The sequence below is a fragment of the Phasianus colchicus genome, chromosome 4 (assembly GCF_987193195.1).
Source record: "Phasianus colchicus chromosome 4, bPhaCol1.hap1.1, whole genome shotgun sequence".
Classification (NCBI taxonomy): Eukaryota; Metazoa; Chordata; class Aves; order Galliformes; family Phasianidae; genus Phasianus; species Phasianus colchicus.
In genome coordinates, this window is record NC_143439.1 from 26,523,892 (window position 1) to 26,543,465 (window position 19,574).

The 19,574-nt window shown below is 41.0% G+C and overlaps 1 long non-coding RNA gene across 4 annotated transcripts in view; it reads left to right on the forward strand.

The window, feature by feature from the left end:
* LOC116231049 (uncharacterized) overlaps nt 1–19,574 on the forward strand; it is a 149,128-nt gene that overhangs the window by 57,034 nt on the left and 72,520 nt on the right. For all 4 annotated transcript variants that reach the window (XR_016465961.1, XR_016465960.1, XR_016465962.1 and 1 more), the window contains exon 3: nt 16,476–16,614. This is a non-coding gene — a long non-coding RNA (uncharacterized LOC116231049). The remainder of the gene's footprint in view (nt 1–16,475; nt 16,615–19,574) is intronic.

A 19,574-nucleotide genomic window follows, 5' to 3' on the forward strand; every position in this document is an offset into this window, starting at 1 on the left:
GAAGTTGAATAATCTCAAAAGCCAAATATTGTTAGGTAGATCCCAGCTTACAGAAAGTGGTCTATGGCACTGTCCTTCAGCGGTTCCTTTATATAAGAGGAATGACTTTCACTTTGTGTGCTGCCCAAGAGAAGCAGCTGACTGTGGACAAAATGCTTGTCGTACTGAGTGCTCTGCTCAGTCATATGTACAGAACCTGTGAAAGAGATGGGAAGGACTGGAGTAAAAGTTGAGCACTCTACATCATCCTGTCAAATCAGAGCTGCTCATTGTGATGGTAGCAATAGGACAACAGTGCCCCATACAGGTACAGGAGGCTGGAGGAAATCCTGCTTTTGGGATGCTCTGGTGAGTGAATTTCTCCAAAGGACAGGTATCTTTCTTAAGTGCTACTCACTAATAGTGATACTAATGGTAATAGTAGCTATGAATACTTCTTACTGTCATACACAACTTCTCATCACCACTCCTGCAATTTGGAATGGAGGATGTGAGCATCAGGCTACCAGTTGTACACAGCAGAGCAAAGTGAGGCACAGGAGACAAAGAGATTCATTCAGAGCTACTCAGCATGCTGGTGGCACAGCCAAGATCTGGACCTCTGTGTTCAGAGCCCACATACGGGTTGGGGGTATGTTGGCCACATTTTGTGCTGTGTGGGAATATTCTGTTCTAATAGTGCTGAAAACGCAGCACCCGTGAGGCTTTCAATGAGGTATGATTGCAATTTGAAGTAAGGGAGATTAAAGTTCATATATGTCCTCTAATACCTTCCCTTTGTGATCCAGCTATTTTCATCTACTGTTTTACACTTAGTAAAAAGTTTTTAATGTGGTATGAGCACGGAGATATGGCACAGAGGGACATGATTGAGTGGGAATGGAGGTAATAGGTTAATGGTTGCACTGGATGATCTTACAGGTTTTTTCCAACCTGAATGATTCTATTACCTATGAATCAGTTAGCCCCAACTCTGCTCTTTCTTTGCTGGAAAAGGTGTATGACTGTCTTCCATCCTATTCAGGTTTAACAGCTCTTGTAAGATATATTAAAACTTGTACTTAGATAAATCACATATTAAATGGTCTAATATTTGATATTAAAATTGCATTAATCAGTGCTAATTATTTAAAGCAGTAATGAAGATCAGCCCCTGGAATTGGGTAGAAAGTTCAACAGTCCTTGAAAGTCACTTGGAGCCTGCCCGAGTGCTCCCAGACAGCTCAGCCAGTGTGCTGGTGGATCTTCTGCATAAAGCAAAACAAACTCTGTGATGTGTGCTCTGGAAATGTCCCAGTAGCTCAATACTACCGTGCTCTCCCTGAAACTAGTAGCCACTGCACTTCTTTTATTTTGCCAATGGTGTCACTGCTGCACCGCAAGATTTGTGGTTTCCTGAAGACTTGGAGGAATAGCAGTCAGAACGGTGCTTGGTAGTGAAAGGGTTGGATGAAGGGAGCGACAAGCTGTGCTCCCCCTTAAAACAAAGTTTGGGGATAACACAAGCATCCTTTCTGTCCACTGTCCCGCTGTACCTCTCCCTTGTCAGTGTCCCAGGGGCTGCTGGCCTCCAGGGGTCGTGCTGGCTCTTGTCCACAACACCAGGAAAATGGAAGTTTTGTCATCTGGGCTGATGTGGGGATTCCCTGGGGTTCCAGGACTGCTTTGAGGTTGGACGTGGTGGATGTATTTGCAACAGTAGATATGATAAACATGGAGCTTGCACCAACAGGCACAATAGGAATAGGAAGGAATTCAAGGATGCTTTCAGATTGTTGTAACTAATCTGTAAATTTCAAGGGCTCAGTAGCTGAAGAAAAGAAAGATACGGACGTCCCTTGTCCCAGTTTGCAAGTGCTAACTTCCTACTTAGATGGAAGCTGCTCCTCTGTTTTTTACTATGGTCTTTTTTATTTTTATTTATTTTTATCATTATTTATTTAATTTTATTTATTTATTTATTTATTTTTAGTCAGGATTACTGTGTTTCCCCTGACAAAGAAAATGACAGCGTTTATCAGCAGCAGATGTGCCTGCTTTGGCTGAATTGCCAACACATGCATTTCATCTTTTCCCAAAGTGTCAGGCTGTAGTTTCCACAGTAGGATGGCACCCCATTGTGAGACCTTCAGCTGAGGGGAAAACGCAAATCCACTCTTGTTGTTAAGAGGGGAAAGGGGAAATCCTGTAAACTAATTAGCTCATTTGGCTCAGATGTCATTCCTGATCAAACCACTTAATGCTGCTTTCAGCAGCAGATCAGATGTCTTTTGCATGAAATACTACTCAGCAAGACCAGGTGCCTGGAGCTTTGGTCCCTGACTAGCAGTGACCTTAAAGGGACTGGTAAGCAAAGAGTATTAGCTTTTATTTGCCCTTATATATTGACATACATCTACCTGTAATTTGTAGAAAAATCAAGATGTTTGTAGAATTAATGGACACTGACATTTGACTTGTATTATGATGACAGAAAAGGGTGTGGTTTGAAAAGGACGAGGTTTAGTTTTCTTTTTACTAACGATTATGATTATTAGTTAATGTTTCTCCCTACACTGTTATTCCAATGTTAATACAATGTCAGAAAAAAAAAAAGATGAAGGGAATAGGGGAAAGTAAAGTCGTAAGTGAAGAAAGTGCTTCCTTGATCCTTTTGAAGATGGTATGTTTCTGTTCAGGTACTTCTGTGGATTGCAATGAATTCAACAGTGCTTTGCTTACAAAGCTCACCTGGGATGTATGTCCACCTGCAGCTCTACAAAGAATAGGTAGAAACAAAGTATAAGGAATCATGTGGAGATAATTTTAGCGGAATGATGGTGAAGAGAAGAACTGCTGACCACGTTTTAGAGCTTAATCTGCATACGGCATTCCCACATCCTTATGGGATGCGGGCTTCTGGGACAACAGGCAATCAGCAGAAGAGAGAAGGCCTGGCTGAAGGCAGAATTGATGACTGTGGAAATGGGTCAAAATCTGGGCAGCTGGTTTTTATGCTTGAGTGCTCCCTAAGCTTTCCCAAAGCTTTTTTCGAAACCTGGGTAAACAGATACCAGATCTTCCCATTGAAGGGGAAATACACGTGTAAATGAAGCTTGCTGTCATTTAATCCTGCAAGTTCCATCAGAGCTGTGGTCTGACAGCAAATGTAGTGGGTCGTACACGAGAGAAAAGAGGGACAAATTGTTTTACCTGGTGTAAATGTGGCATCTTCATACTGAAGTCAGTGGTTTTTGCTAATTTATATCAACTCAAAATATGGTCCAGATGGTCTTGATGAGAGAAATATCATAAGCCTGCTTTTCTATTGCGTTGCACTTTATGTAATGATTTCACACCTGTGAAAATTGGTACGAGATCAAAATGGAGATTCATACAGATGTAGATGCACAAAAAGTGCAAAGCACTTGAGAGCAAAGCCCATCTACTTTTTCCAAAGATAGCTTTGCAGTAGAAAAATTTATTCCTGGGGTGTCTGACTTGGAGTGTGAATTCATACTGCTGTGTGTTCTTTCTGTTCATGCGTGTAGGTAATTACAGTGAAAGTATCTTGCATACAAAAGGGGAAAATGATTTATAGTGGGAATAACATCAACAGGAGAGCATAAGCAAGAGTACACAGACACAGTGAGGGCTTGAGTGACAAACTTGGTGAGTTCTGTTGGATGTTCTCATGTCAGTTCCCACACAGGAAAATGTTTGTATAATGTGTGTCTTCATAGGCATCAGTGGGTGTAGTTACGGAGGTAGCTTTTGACAGGTGTGCCTCAATAACTTGTCAAAAGTCAGTGGGAATTATTTGGTTTTATTCTGTTCAGAGTTCTCTGGAAGATGAATACAATTCCTATAACTCTTGTTTGATTCAAATCATGGGACTAGAAGAATGAGGTAACTTTGGTTGGCCCAATCCCCCCCATCCCACCCCCAAAGCGAAATTCCTCTTCATAATTCTGCTAAAGTTGTGAGAATTAAATTAATGCCATCAACTGAGGATATGGCTCACTATAATAGAGGGAATCACTTTTCTCTTAATTTGATGATTGAGACATCACTGTGCTGGGAGGTGAAAAGTCACTTTGCTCTGAGGGCAGGTCAGGGATGTTGGCTGTGTCTGCATGGAGCTATGCTTGCCAGAGATCTAACTTGGAAATAACTGATAGCGGGCAGCACGTCTTGAAGCAGAAATAACTGTATCAGTTGTCAGATACCTGAGAAGCATTTCTTGGAACTGTTGCTATCAGCAAGCTTGATATAGTACAGCTTGACTGTGTGGACAGGATATGCTATCAACCAAACGATCTAACCTCTGGCAATTACTGGGCAGTGTTTTCTTTAAAAAATAAATAAAAAAATTAGCAGGGAGGTTTGCATCTCAATATTTTAGCAGTCAAGCGTAATAGAGTAAGAAAGGTGTCAGGATGCATTTTATCTAATACAGCAGGATGCTGTAGGCAAGGCTGTTTGAATTTTGTTGAAAAGCAGGTGACAGCCACCCATAGAAAGAGTCTCACTTCCTTGGAGTGTGTGATGCTGTGCTGCTATTAATTTCATAAGCTCTGCTTACGAGTGGGGAAATGAATGATATGCAGTGCTGCTATACAAAGCTGCCTTGGCCTAAGAAGTTCCTAGGCTATTTAAACATATTCTGTGTAATCCACTTAATTGCATGTGTAAGCTTGTCAGGAGAACTTGAGCAAAAGCAAACCCATAATGTGCTCAGAGAAGTGGCGGGGGGAACAGCTGCAGCACTCTGTGCTGATTTGGTGTTGAGAGGCAGCTTTAATTCCAAGTCGCTGGCTGGAGCAGTTGCTGCAGAATCTTATTATAGAATGGGTCAGGTGAGGCTGACAGCAGGTGAAGCAGGGCTGGAATGCTGAGCTGTAGGCTGGGAAGCATGTGAGATGAAACAACAGCCAGCATCCCTTTTAGTGCTGGAGGTCACATTCAGACATCCACCTGTGGGACCAGTCCTGCGTCTTTGGTGGACTGGACATAGTGAAGTTAAGCTCCTAATTCATATTAAATTTCCCATGGCTTTGAGAACCCAGTTATCTTAAAATACTGTGTATTGCCATGCTGTACAGAGCATTTGACTGGCTGCATACAAAAGGTGTTTCTGCAAATTTTCAGCTTTTACAAAGTTGGAATTGTTTTTTTCCTTAGTATGAAAGTTTTTACTCCTATGCATGAAAGGCCAATGTTGCATTGCATAGGCAAAGCTACGGATATCAGTAGAGGGAAGGTCACATACCGTAAATACGTAATGTATGTCTTGTATCTTATTATAGTGTGTTGGGCCTGTGTGTGTAATTGGGGATGTGGTTGTGTAGCAGCAGGAAATGCATGCTGTCATAACAGTGGAAGTTGTAAATGCTGTTCCTTCTCATTTATAGCCCAGAACCTCCTAAGGTTCAAACCTCTTGGCTCTGGAGAGCATTTTATATGTGATGAAGACTTCATTGTGAATGCCATCTGATAGGCCAGCTGAGAAACATGCAGGAAGAGAAGCCGTATGTTCCTTGTCATCACGTTGGGGATACTGACTGAGGGCTGACATACTTCAGCAGGTGACTGCTACGTCTGTTTCACCTGTGCCACAGAAGAAAAAGCTGGGAATTGAAGGGTTTTTGTTATCCACACAGTATAACTTTCTGTGGGCAAACAGGACAGAAAATGAGATATTTTTTCAAAGAACAATGATGATTTTCTTTTAAAAATGTAAAACTCTCCCTTAGAGTTGCTCCTGGGTTCAGATTTTGAAATCATAGAATCATTATGTTCAGAGCAGTTAACTCAGATCATCTAGTCCAACCACAAACTCATCCCAGCCATGCCCATTAACCATGTCCCTCAGTGCCATATCTCCACAGTTCTTGAAAACCTTTATTCAAATTCTTTATTGAAGTCCTTTATTCAAATTCCAGAAGCAGGATCAAGTTAAAATGTTTAAAAAAAATACAGCTATGCAGGAAGCTGGGTAGCTTGATCTGCACCAATGTCATGTCTGGATATGCGTGTAACCTTGTTTTCTGTTGTCCAAACCCCATATTAAGACAGGCTGACTACTTTATTGACCGTATTGGCTGATTTCAGGTAGTTTCAGGTAATGGTGTCTCTTCCAATTGACAAACAGCATTTTCCAAGCAGAAAGAAGAGATGAATTTGTAGTCTACAATACATCAGAGGCTTATAAAACTTCTTAATCTATTCAGGTATCAGAAACCAGCTCTGGTGTGGATTTCTGAGACGTGCATCTTCATTGTCAACTACATCAATATTCCTTCATGTCACTGCAGCTGTCTAGACAAACTGGAGACTCAATTCCTAAACTGGTTAGCCTGTGATGTGGATGAGCAACACACTTATACCTTCAGCTTCTCCTTCGCTTCCCTTCTGCTGTCTGGATGTGCAGTGGCATGTTTCCCACCCTCTTCATCTCTTACGTTTTTGGTGCAAGTGAAAAGCTACTGAAAAGCTGAGACCTCACCCAAGCACATGTTGAGATGTGGGACAATCTGTGGGCTGTGAAATGTTTGTCACTGAAGGCTGCTGGTAAGGAAATGAACCCCAAACACTGCATTTGAAATAGGGCTAGGGGATGCCCATCATCTTGCAATATTTTTCTACTGCATCTGTCCTCTGTGTCAGGAGAAAATCCCTTGTCTTCTGGAAAAGTGACATTTTTTCCTGTGGATTACATCCTCATGTGTCTCATTCTCTCTGTGTGGGAGACCATGCTGAGACCCAAGCTGATGTGTATGGAAATGCTTTCTTTCAAGTGCCTTGGGACTGACATACAGCTGTCACTCTCTGGTGTGAATAACAGGAAATTTAATTTGTTGGGTGGAAAGAGTTAAATGAACTTTAACTGAAAACCTCTATCTCTCCCTCTCAGGGTAGAAAATAGCCAAGGGCAACAGCGGATGACTAATGTGTAGAATATTGCAATTAGTATAGCAAGGTACTTACAGGGATCAAATTAAAAAATTCATTAACGTACGCACTTAATTAAGAAACACTTTTCGGTTTACATGATAAATTATGACACCTATTAAATCTTCTAGTACAAGCTGTAATGGCTTCTTTGCTCCTGGGCAGAGAACTATTGCCTTTGAGGTCCTTTGAACCTCCCCAAGGACCAGCAGCATCAGTTACAAGTGTGTTAAAAACAATGCTTTTTTTTTCCTGCGAGGAACAAACCCTGCTTTACTGGGAACTAATTTAAAGTTAAGCAAGCAGCCTGAGGATTAGGAGACCTGTCAAACTGCAAACACAATGGATGGTGAAACAAACAAGAAACGACCTTGAGAATAACTGAAGAGTGAAGTTAGCACAATGCTGGGTTGCCACGAGGCAGCAGGATGCTTCTGATGGGACTCCATCTGCACATGTCCCCTGTGGCTTCGGTCAGATGCCACCCAGCCAGCCTGGCACAAATGCAGCACTGGGAACCTTGGAAAAGGGATTTTGCAGGGCTGAGCCATTGGTTCCAAGTTTTCCTTTCTTGTTGAGGTTTATTTCAGGTGCTGTGATGGGTGGTGCAGCATGCAATCAGACTCTAGTTCTGCTGCAGCAGTAATGTGAGTTATTTAGAGGGGAATCTGGTGACTGTGACTGTTCTTCTATTGAAAAAATAGATCAAAGATGTAGTTTATTAAGTTCCTGCCATTAAAGTTTAGAAAGAAAAGAATAATAATTTAGATCCAACTGATGAAAACGCTTTAGCCTTATTTTGTTTTTCTTATTGGAAAGGAAGTAGTTTTGAATGGCAGTCTGGCCTACCTGTTTCCAGTGGATTGCTAAAGAGCATTCTGACCTTTAGGAGAAAGCTTTTCCACTTCTCTTTCTTAAAAAAAAAAAAAAAAAAAAGCTCATCAGTGGCTGTGTGAATTTGCCAGGAGTTGTAATTTGGATTAATCTACATCAAAAAGAGAATTCTCTGTCAATGCCAAGAGGTAAGGGCCAGGTGAGCAACATGGGCTAAGCTCAGCACATAGGATGGTACCCAGCACTCTGTAGGACCCTTTCAGAATGATGGTTTGGGATAAATGTAGATGTTTCTCATGCTCTTCCTTAGTGAGTTATTCCAGAATCTGCCAGATACCTGGAGTTGTTCCCTGATTTTTCTTTCACAGCACATCTGCCCTATAATACACTCCCTTATCTTCTGAGAGTGGCTGATTTGACAAAGTGCTGTGCCTCACCAGGAGCTTCTGCAGCCAAGTGACTTCAGAACATGCCCCAAATGTGGAATTACACACAGTCTTGCACAAGCAAAAATGCTCTTGAATTCTTCAGAAAGTCTGAACCTGGGTTGTGCTGCCAAAACCTCTGCAGAAGTTGAATACATTTTTCTTTCAGACTGACGCGGATTTTCTCATAACAGAGTGTGAGTTTTGAATCATGTTGATGAAATGCACGCAGCTCATTAAATACAGCAACTCTAACTACTCTGAAGATTTACTGTTCATTAACAAATATTTGAATGAACTGTAGATGAGAATAACCCTGTGAGAAGCAGGATGTCTTCCTTGTCACACGTACATAAATGCAGCTCAAAATCCAGATTTTCCATATCCATCACTGCCTTCTAGTTTGTACGGCCGTGCACTGTTTGTACCTGGTTGGAAAACATGCACCTGCATCTGTTCCTAGAAGCCTGTGTAGCACTTGGCGAGTTCGGTGCAAATGTTTGATATTCTCTCCGACATCCTTGATGTGATCACCTTGGCAAGTTGCTGGCTGATGGTAGGTTTTTTCCCTTGCATCTTCCATCTGGCTCCACTGGAACTGACCTGGAACAGCTTTGGGGAGGGATAGGTCTGTGCTGTGCAAGCCATGGGACAGAGAAGTGCAGCTCTCATCCACTGTGTTCATTATCTTCTTTGCCTGGTCAGAATTCTGTTAACTGCTTCTGTCTGCAGAGGTCTAGTCTTTCAGTTAATTATACGGAAGGCAAGTAATATCTAGCATCCACACTATTTTATCGACACTGACAGGCCTGCATAAATAAATAAAAATCTTATTTTGTACAATGAAATATCGTGTTGCTTTTTAATAAATCAATAACTGGAGGTGACACTGGAAAAGTGTCTTTAAAATGATATTTGAGGTGAAGTGAAAGGCACTAGATTATCCTTATTAGTGATTTTTCTTTGCAAATTGTTTTGGTTTGAAGTAGGTTCTGTGATGAGTTCTCCAGAGCAGTCCATACTGACTGCTAATGACTGCTTTTGTCAACATTTATTGTGTTATATGGTCTGTCTCTTATGGTCTGTGAGATGCCCTACCTTTTGTTAGAACTGGTACTCAAATCACTAGTAAATGTATATCCTATTTCAACTAAATGTACCTTTCTGTTTGAGAAAGAACACTTGTTTTGAGTTGAAAAGTATTTCAGAAATCTAGCTTAAATTCTGTGCTCTTAAAGGGTTCATTTTGCTGAGCAACGTTACTTTCAGTAGTGTTTGTTCAGGGCTCTAGTACTAAGTCAGTGCGTCAGTCCTGGATCAGAAGGTTCTTTCAGAATCCCTGCAGCTGTAAGGCTGAGGTAAGACCTAGTTGTAAGCTGAAGACCAGTACAGCACAGTGAACTGGACGCGGTCTGTACATCCACTTCCTTTTTTCCCTGTAGCTGGAGACCTTCCCTCTGTGGTTTGTATGAACTTCCTTGACCAGACCTACAATGCTGGCTTTCATAGGAAGTGGCACAAGTGTTTGCAAGGAAAATATGTAGAGCTGTTAGGTAGTTCTCACAATTATGTCGTGTCACTCTGAGAAGGTGTGCTGGTTGTGTGGAGACATATGCTTGACTAAGCTTAGCTTGGCTTAAACATAAAGATTGATTTGTTACACCATAGTGCAAATATATGTTTATGATACCTTTTCTTCTACGAGAGATATTCTGAAAGTAACGCCTTCTATTTCATTATTTGGCCCAAGACATCAGAGGTAGATGTTGGTGTTATGGTAGTAGAGGCTGAATCTTTCCTCCACCTTTTACATTTTTGTTGCTGTGTGACAGATTGCAGCAGAGGGACAGTCTGACAAAATGATGTCTGACATGGCAGCATGCATGAAGGCCAAGGGTATGTCACTGAATTCCTCTATATGGAAAAAATGCAACCCATTGACATTTGTTCACACTTGCTGAAAGTTTATGGGGACCAAACAGTGGATGTGAGCACAGTGAGGCAGTGTGGTGTGTTTCAGCAATTATGACAGCAACATGAAAGACAACTCACATTCTGGACAGCCGAGCACAGCTATTGCATCACAAAATAATGAGTGGCTTGATTGGCTCATCCCCACAAATTGGCAGGTTATAACCAGGGAACTGTGTGCAGAGCTGAATATGAGCCTCACTGCATTGGAAACAATGGCGGCAACACTGGAATATCACAAAGTTTGCACCATGAGGGCCCCATGAACGCTCACACAGGAACAGAATCAACCCTTAGTGGGTAAAGCAATATGCGCTGTCTTCTGGGATAGAAGGAACCTGAACAAACCATGAACTCTGACTACTACATTGTAATGCTGACTAAGCTGAAGGTTCAACCTTCTTGAGTCAGGCCAGACTCAATTTGCTATTAATTTCACTTGATGACCTATTTGCAGGTGCATTTTTCTATCAGAAGCATTCATTGGGTATCCATCCCTATGGTTCTAAGCCAGAGGTAGTGCCTGTTCAAAGAGTTAATGTTGCTATTCATGTTGGCAATCTCTGCCATCATGAATGTTTGTGGGCCATGCTAACATGTGAGAAGACTCTGCATATAACAGAATGAAACAAAAATTAATATTTTTAAGAATAAAATTGTTGTTCTAAAGACATATAGGATTGTGAGTTTAGAGCCTTATTTTTGTGGGGGTGAAATTCTGCTGTCACTTCCTATTGAAAGCCAAAAGTTTTCTGGGCATATTAAACTAGCTCCTCCAAAACAGAGGAATTCCTTTTGAAGCATTGCTTAAGCATAGTGATGATACTGCATTTTTATTTTTATTTTTATTTTTTGTAGTATGTTGTACTATGGATTTGATCATGTCCCCAGCTTGCTGTGACAACCCTTGGAAATGTGCCCAATACTACAACATACCAGGACTCAGCTTTCTGAGTTCCTGCTGATGCTGGTAACCCTGTTCTGTGTTGATTGCGGCTCTAGGTGTGCTGATGGTGACCATCTAGCCAGAACATGCTCAGCCGTCCTTCTGTAATGTCACATGCAAAATCAGCAAGTGTTCTCTGTAAACGCCTAGACGGTTAGAAATTGTTTGTCTTGCTTTCAGCATTCTAATCTTCGTAGGATTTCTCTTTTTGTCCTCCTTCATCCTGTAGGCACTGGCATTGAATACTGATGAGGAAATACTTGGTTTAATGCCAGCTAGTCAATTTTGGTTAATTAATTGGAATGGTGATTGGCAAAAACCCAGCCCAAATTTTTGAAGGTAATTTATAGCGTAGGTAATCGTTTACTTGTGGATAATTATCTCTACCTGTAGGTAGCAGAAGGTAATGGTTATTGAGATCCAGATGCATCACTAACAAATGCCATTTTAGAAAATTACAAATACTTAGGCTGAGTTATCGGTTTAATTATTGAGGATGCGACTTGAACTGTACAGTAAAAACACCCTTTCCTGTTTTTTGATTCCCTGCTCCTGAAGCCTAGGTGAACAGAAGTAAGAAATGATTTATTGTTATTGGGAAGTCAGTGTTCCTGTCCCTATGTGCTAGCACAGGCACACTAGATGTCTGGGATGTCATCATTCACTGAAGATAGACTAGCAACGAATTGCTGCTTTGGTGAAGCAACTGTGTAGAATTTGGATTAACAAGAGTGCTTTGGGATAAGTGAGTCAGTCAGTATTTGCTAAAGCAGATGGCAGCCTTGAGAGATGCCTTACTCTCTATAGGTTACAAGCTCATCTTGCAGTGGGTATCTTCTTGTGTATCGGTTTTTGCTGGAGCGTCAGTCCAGGCAGAGGTCCCTGCGGTGCTTGTAAACAAAGTAATGGTGTTCCTGAGAGTCATGTCACCTTCTTGACTCTTCTCAATGTCTGCTGCTCTACGAATGGAATTGAGGTCTGTAAGGATCAGTTGTCCGTTCTAAATGGCAATGCTGTGTCTTCTTTTACACTAGGAGTACGTGTATGTTGTCTCAGACTTTGGCATTATCAGAAGATTCCTGTTGATCTGTTTGAGCATTTGAACTCTCTCTTGATGATATAAAATACCAGAGTTTTGAACAAAAGAGCAATGTATCCCAGTGTATATTCAACAGTGACAGATATTTGAGAGGAAGACCAACAAATTGATGGGCTTCTAGACAGCCGTTCCCTTTTCCCATTAATGGGCTGGACTCATTTTCTCATTCACTTAGAACTGTTTATTTTGCACATGGAATCTGCTGAAGTTTCCGTCTTTTTATTCCTTCTTCCAGTGCAAACTGTAAAAAACAAAAGCAAAGCCCCTGACATCATCTTGCTGCAGCAGTGGAGCGATTGGTTTTTTTTTCCTTGTAAAATACTTTGTAAGTACATGGTGTTACTTCCAAAAGGGAACAGGCTGGAGACATGCCTTGGAATAAGAAGCAGGTCTGCATGCTGTCATTCTAATTTTGCATTAGTGACAATATGAAATTCAGCTCTGCCCCTCAAGAAGGGAGCAGAGGCTTTTCCAAAATGATGATGAGAAGAAAAAAAAAAAAAAAATCCTGAAGTTTTGCCTAGCAACAAAGCAATATCTTGTTTCTTAACACCACATATTTCAAGTCCTTTTCGTTTTGGGGCATGCTGACTTCCCAGTTTTACCTTTAGATCAGCATGGGGCTTCTGATTGCACTTGGGGTAAGTCAAAAGAGCTGATTTAATACCACAAAATCTTCTGCTCAAATCGGTTCGTACACTTGGCACAGTTTGATTTGTTTGTTAAAAAAGCCTACCAACCAGCAAGTAGCATATATAAGAAAGCTGATGGTTCGAGTGGATTGCATATGGCCCAGGAGAGGCAAGTAGAATAGGAAACATATGTTTGGCACCCACAGGTACCGCAGAATCAAGCGAGTGTGAATTGCTAAAACGTAGTTTACATAATATGGTCAATAATATGCAGCAGATGGAGTCTGAGTGTATCGCTTAAATCATGAAATCTCTGAACACTGTAAGGGATTGCACAACAGCAAACTTTAACTTTGAAGGTAAATTGATGAATGATTTCTATTTACTCGAGCAGGTGGGAACAAAGCTAACTGAATTAGGCTGGTTTTTTTTGTTGTTGTTTTTTTTTACTTTGGATGGACAGTAGTGATGTCTACTAATTTGCATCAAATTGTTCATGTTGGGATTTGAGCAAGAAAAAATCTTGTTGGGTGGTATGCGAGATCCAGAATTCCCCTTGTGCTGCCTTTAGAATGAAGTTGTTGCATTATTTTTTTCAGCAAAAATTGTCTGTGTTCATAGTCTTGCAGCAAGGGAAGGGGAATCCTTCTGTCCCTTTGCCTCATTTTTGTTGTCTGAAACGACTTGAAGGCCACATTGTGGGAATCTCAGGTGTGTTCTTATGCCTGTGTGGTCAGGAGTCCATAAGAAATTCAACTAGGAGACTGTGAGTTTAACTCAGTACTAACTAACGTCTCAGCAGAGATGAAAGTTGGCACATATATAGTCTTTGCTTGCATCTTTTGTTGTTACATACTTTGCCAAAATTCAGTTTGGCTATTTTCATTTTATGCAAGTGTGAAAAATGTTATCTGTTTAAGTTGCTTCTTTGCACTTCTATGAATAAAAAATGGCTTTAATTAAATTAAGAAAGAGTTTTGACAAGTGATTTGTCTATAATATGTACTTATGGTTTGTGGCATTTCAAAGAATAAATAACCAAGATGTTGAGGCTTAAACATTGGCTGCTGCACATGTTCTGTCAATTCCTTCGTTGAGAGAAAAACGTTTCTTTGAGTGTAGATTCAGGTTCAGATCCTGTAGTTCTGCATATTCAGATTTCGCACCACCTTTGGAGGTATGGGAGGATGTACTGGAGGGGGAGCTTCAGCCTGTCATTGATGTGAATGAGCTGAACTGGAAACAGCCCAGAATGTCTCAGGGGAGGTTTTGAAGGCAAGCAAAAGCAAGGCTTCATTTTCAGCTCTACAGACAGGCAGGAGGATCAGAAGCAGCAGGAATTGAGTTAAATCTATGCACAGAGGAAACCAGATAAGCTGCAGCAGGTTAGAGAGAATTGAGACTTGGAAGAGGCTCTGCTCCACTGCCAGCTGCAGGAGGGGAGAAGTACAAGCAATTTATTTTGGGTAAAAACTTGTCTTCCAAATATTTACTGCCGTAAAACTGCTAAAGGAAGAATGCCACTCTGAGGTAGATCTTGCACATCCGTTTGAAAATTTCTAGCTGGGAAACAATTTTACAGCCCATCTCAAATGACAAGGAAGAGATTTCTTCAAGGCCTTTGCTGCTTGTGGTTGGTGGAACCAGGTTGCTACCCTGGCTGGTGGGCATGGTGAGGCTCGTGTTCTCCTGCCTGTAGCATGCTGTTTCATAGATTGTAATGTGTGCAGGCTGACTGGTGGCTATTGAGGATGTGGACAGGCAGCAAAAAAAGGATGTCTAGTCAGCCTCTGCTGCTTAGGATCTTCTCTTGTAGAAGTTCTCTTGACTGCATGCAGCTGTACCAAGGTTTTGCAAAGCAGGAAACAGTTAATGAGCAGCCAGGGAGGAGGAGATGTTGGGGTGTTCACTAGCACTGCTCTGATTTATAGCATCAACCTGTGCAGTCAGAGCTGCAGTCCCTGGAGGAGGAGATGTGGGCTTTGGAGACCTGCAATTCATGGAACAGGAGCTGGTGCAGAAGGCTGATGAGATCAGTGCTTGGAGTGTGCCTAAGAATTGAGCCCAGGGTAGTACGAATTGAGGGCTGTTCCAGCTTTGCTGAGCTTTGGGTTTGTTTTAAAAATACAACCTGCCAGTAGCCAAGAAACATCCCAGAATGAACCTATCAGCTCACCCCAGCCTATTGTTTTAGTGGCTGCCTTGAAATCACAGGCACTGGCACCCCTGCTGCTTAATATGTCTTGCTGTCACTGTAAGTGCCTTCAGAAAGCCACAGCTATGGGTGGAGAGGCAGGTGACACACTATTAGCAGTGACACGTTGCTTCTGAAGAGCTGAGGCAGTGTCACATTAAACAGAGTGCAAGCTGAGGGCTGCCTCTGCTCTTTGCTAGCAGGGAACTTTCCGAGCTTGCTCTGAGAGTGGCTGTGCTTTGTTCTGCAAGTCAGCTGCACTCTGTCTCGTTGGTACAGCTTACCTTTTTCTTGCTTTTCCTTTTATTCTCGCTGACTCTTTGACACCCACCACCTCCCTGCCAGCCTGGTGAGGCTGATCAAGCTGTTCAAACAACTGGAAGACATCAGAAGTTAAACACTCATTATTTTAATTTGATGCTAATCATGTGTTAATGAGACTAATCCTTGCAATGATTCAGGTAATTTGCTTAATGGCTGCCCAGAGTACAGATTACAGCAATCAGTCACGTCTGATAAGATGTCTGTTGTGGAGGAGGTTGTCAGGTGAATGAGGTGGGAGAAGACTGAGGAGTAAGGTCTGATCTCATGCAAGTCAGGAGTCCTCGACTACTTACAGGAGGAGGGAAAAAAGTCTTGCTGCACAACCTTGTGCGTCCCAGAGAAGTTCCTTTCTTCCATTAGCCAGGATAAAGAAGTTGAAATAGGGGTGCTTGGGGTTCTGTCAGCTCTGGAAGTCAGATCTTCTCCTGCCTTGAGAAGGGAGTAATGTGTGGCCTGCATGAGTCGGACTTGTGCTTTGTGATGTTGTTTGGATCATGACAGAGTCTTCATTTATTCTTGAAATCTGGATCTGTTATAATCTGATAGATACAAGTTCTTATCTCTAGACTTTATGAAATAGAATCATTAAGGTTGGAAAAGCCCACTAAGATCATCTAGTCCAACCGTCAACCCATCACCACCGTGCCTACTAAATGATTGGCGTAATACTGTAATACTGCCCTCTGCTTCCAGCTGTCTTCCCAGTCCTCTGCTTTGATTTCTCAGTTCTCTTCAAGAATAGAAGCAGAGCTGTTGGGCTAAGTCAATAGAGTTTTAGCCTTCATTGGAGATGTTCTTATGAGTAGTCCATATACTCCCAGTAAGACCTGTAAGCCGTTCAGAATAAAGGCAAAATCATTTAGGCATTTAGTTCATAATGAATGCTATGCAGTGTGTATCTTAAACATTAATAAAATAGACACATATAGCTGGTTATTTAGAGAGAGAGAAGAATATTCAGCAATGATAGCAAAAGGGAAAATATAGAAGTCTTTTATACGTAGGTCACCACAACTTATGTGTTACTTAAATGTAAATTTTTGAGTACACTGCACAAAACAGTAGGATGAATATTTTGGTATTTGAAAGCGTGTTAACATTTTATTATTGGTTTCAGAAAAACACTGAGAATTGCAGAAGTTCCTCAGAAAAGCAGAGTTGGTCAAAAAAGCATTTGTGGAGCTTCAGACAGAATGCATGAGTTCTCACTAGAGGATCTGCACTACATTCCTGGCTGGCCTGCTGCCTTCTCCAAGGTGAGTTTACCTGACTGTGGTGTTCTCAGGTGTTTCTCCAGCTCCTTATATCTACTGCTTCTGTAGTTTAAATATTCTGCAGTACAGAAACCTGTGTTTACACATGGAGCAGGCTATGAGGGCAAGACATCAAAGGGCTTCTCTCTGCCAAAGTTACTTGGGAGAAAAAAATCCCTACAAAGCACATAATATTTTACTTGACTGTGGGCAAATCACATAAGGAGGTAAGTCTTTTCCTTATTTCTACAGATGAGGAAGGAAGATGTAAGTGGGTTCAATCATGAAGAGTAGGTAGGGAATAAACTCAGACTTATAGACCTTAATTATAAGGCTCAGTCTTGATTATCTTCATGGTGTATCATGCGAACTGGAAATGAAGGATGCTTCTGTTTGCAGTGGAACTTGAGAGATCCCCTGGAAGCTGTACTGTACCTGACTGTATTCCAACAGATCTTAGTAAGAAGGGGAAAAACAGCTTAGTCAGCAACTAAAATAGCATCTCAGTGGGGAAAGGAAAGCAGTATTTTATTACCCTGCTAAACACCTAGTGCAGTGTCAGCCCCCCCAGAGGCTTGGATCGAGCTGTTAAAAATACAGTGAGCAGACGTGCAAATCACAAAGGATGGGAATTCCTCAGCACTACAGGAGTGCCAACAAGGGATGTTTGGCTTCAGTTTCCCATACTAAGATGTAGGTAAATGAACCGGGGTTTAGGATTCCTGGAAGGGGAAAAAAAAAAAAAAAAAAAAAGAGGGTGTAGTGTCTTTCTTAAACTTGGAAACCCACTGATGATTCTCCCATCTCCAAATTCAGGAATTGGAAAATATTTTCTGGTTTTCTTCATTATGTATGGCAGCAGGTGTTATTTCTCGTTAAATGATGTTTTGATTCAACTGTTTGTATGTGGCAAAATATGTTTAGATTTAATCAATTTGCATCTTCATTTAAGACCGAAATTGTTATAGGCTTTAAGGGGCTGACATTGTCCTAAAACACTCATTTAATAAATTAGAGTAAACAGATGTTATTTTTTTCCCCATTAGAACATTTCAGCTTTTCTAGTTGCATAGAGATAATAATTATCTCTCTCACATTGATTAAAATGCACAGTATTAATGTCTTACTCTGTCTGGTTTCAATTGCATTATTTCTCAGTGGGTTTTATTAAGTACTGCAGAGTTAAGTTATGATTAACTTTGCTATTCCAATCCCACAGTGTAAGCACATATTTGGTGCTACTATGCTGTGCTTGCTTGAAAAAGTGAGTGTTTTCCTTCCACAGTGTCTTCTAGATAACATCTAGGCAAATATTAGACAGGGGACATTTCTAATTAATTGATGTAAGTTGTTCATTAATTGATTTTGAAATTTGCATTAAACTTCAAGAATTCAAGGAAATGTCAGTTCAGAGGTACTGTGACAATAAACGCAAATTAAGGTCATGGGAAGAGATGTTGTCTGGACAGGATCTTGTTATTCGTATATCAGTCTGTGGACCGAGAGCTGAATCCACCCATGAGTGTTTTCTTCCTTTTTCTGCTGAACTTTAAATATATAAAAAATAAATAAAAATTTACCTGGCTGTTGTGACTGATGAAAGTGTCTTTTAGAAATGCCATGGAAGAACATCAGCACTGATGCTCAGAAAAGCATATGGTCTATATGTACAGTTTGTGATCAAGTGGGTGGTAGTCCCTGCTTGAATATTTTATTTCTTGTGGTGGTTAGTCTTACGTGGTCATTCTGTGATTACTTTACTTGTTGATTTTGCCATTATTAGTGAGCACTTCAGGCTTATCAATCATTTCCCAGACTTTAAGTTATTTGAGAGCATCAGTTGTTTATAATGTATGTTTTAACAGCATGATTTTTTTATGATTTTAATTAATATTGAGCTTTAAGTCTAAAATTGCATGGCAAATCATTATGGAGAGCTATTACTTTGAACATTGCTGTTGAAGACTTTTTAAGTACTGTAACTTTGTCTTCTTTATTACTAAATTCATTTTAACAGTCTTGGAGCTGCAATTCAGGGATAGCATTGGCAGAAGTAGCTTCTGGTGTTGTTACACTGCTCCGTGAGCACCAGTTCTTTATTACTCACTACTTGATGCAGTTGCATGTCTTGCCACAGGATGCTATGGCATAAAATAAAAAGCCAAACAACAAAAAGAGCCTCTCTCTGTAAGTGCTGCTAATTTTGCTGGGTATCTGCAGATTGCTTTGGGTTTCAGGCTACGTCTTAGTGGTTGAGCCCATTGCTGACTTGCTATTACTGAGCAGAATTTGGAGGGACAAAAATATTTGCCCACAGGAATTCAGCTGAGGGGTTCTACTGTTGCTGCCAACAATTTTTATATTTGAGAAGTATTTGAAGGTTTTATGGTGTCTTTTTAGCAGCTGAGAGAGTTGCCTTCTGTAAGATCTCACAGCATTTGTACGCTAGTCTTGAATTCATCATGTGACCATAAGGCTTTTCTATTCTGAAAGTGCTGTATTGCTTAGCAATAGTTAGAACTATTAATAACTAGTAAGAACTAATTGAAGTTTGAACTAAGAAGTTGCACTGTGCTTCTTTGACTAAATAGAATCATAGAATCACTCCGGTGAAAAGACCTCAAAGATCATCAAGCAACCTAACCATACTAACCCAACTCTAACAACCCTCCACTCAATCATGTCCCTGAGCACCACATCCAAACAGTTTTTAAACACATCCAGGGATGGTGACTCAACCACCTCCCTGGGCAGCCTATTTCAGTGCTTAACAGCCCTTTCTGTAAAGAAGTTTTTCCTGATATCCAACCTAAACTTATCCTGGCACAACTTGTGGCCATTTTCCCTCCTCCTGTCACCAGTGTGATTCCTCGCTGATTCTTGTCTACTATGTGGTCTACCTTAGCGGAGAGAATGTGAATGAAGAGCTCTATATATATGTTCAGAAAGCTTTGCACAGTAAG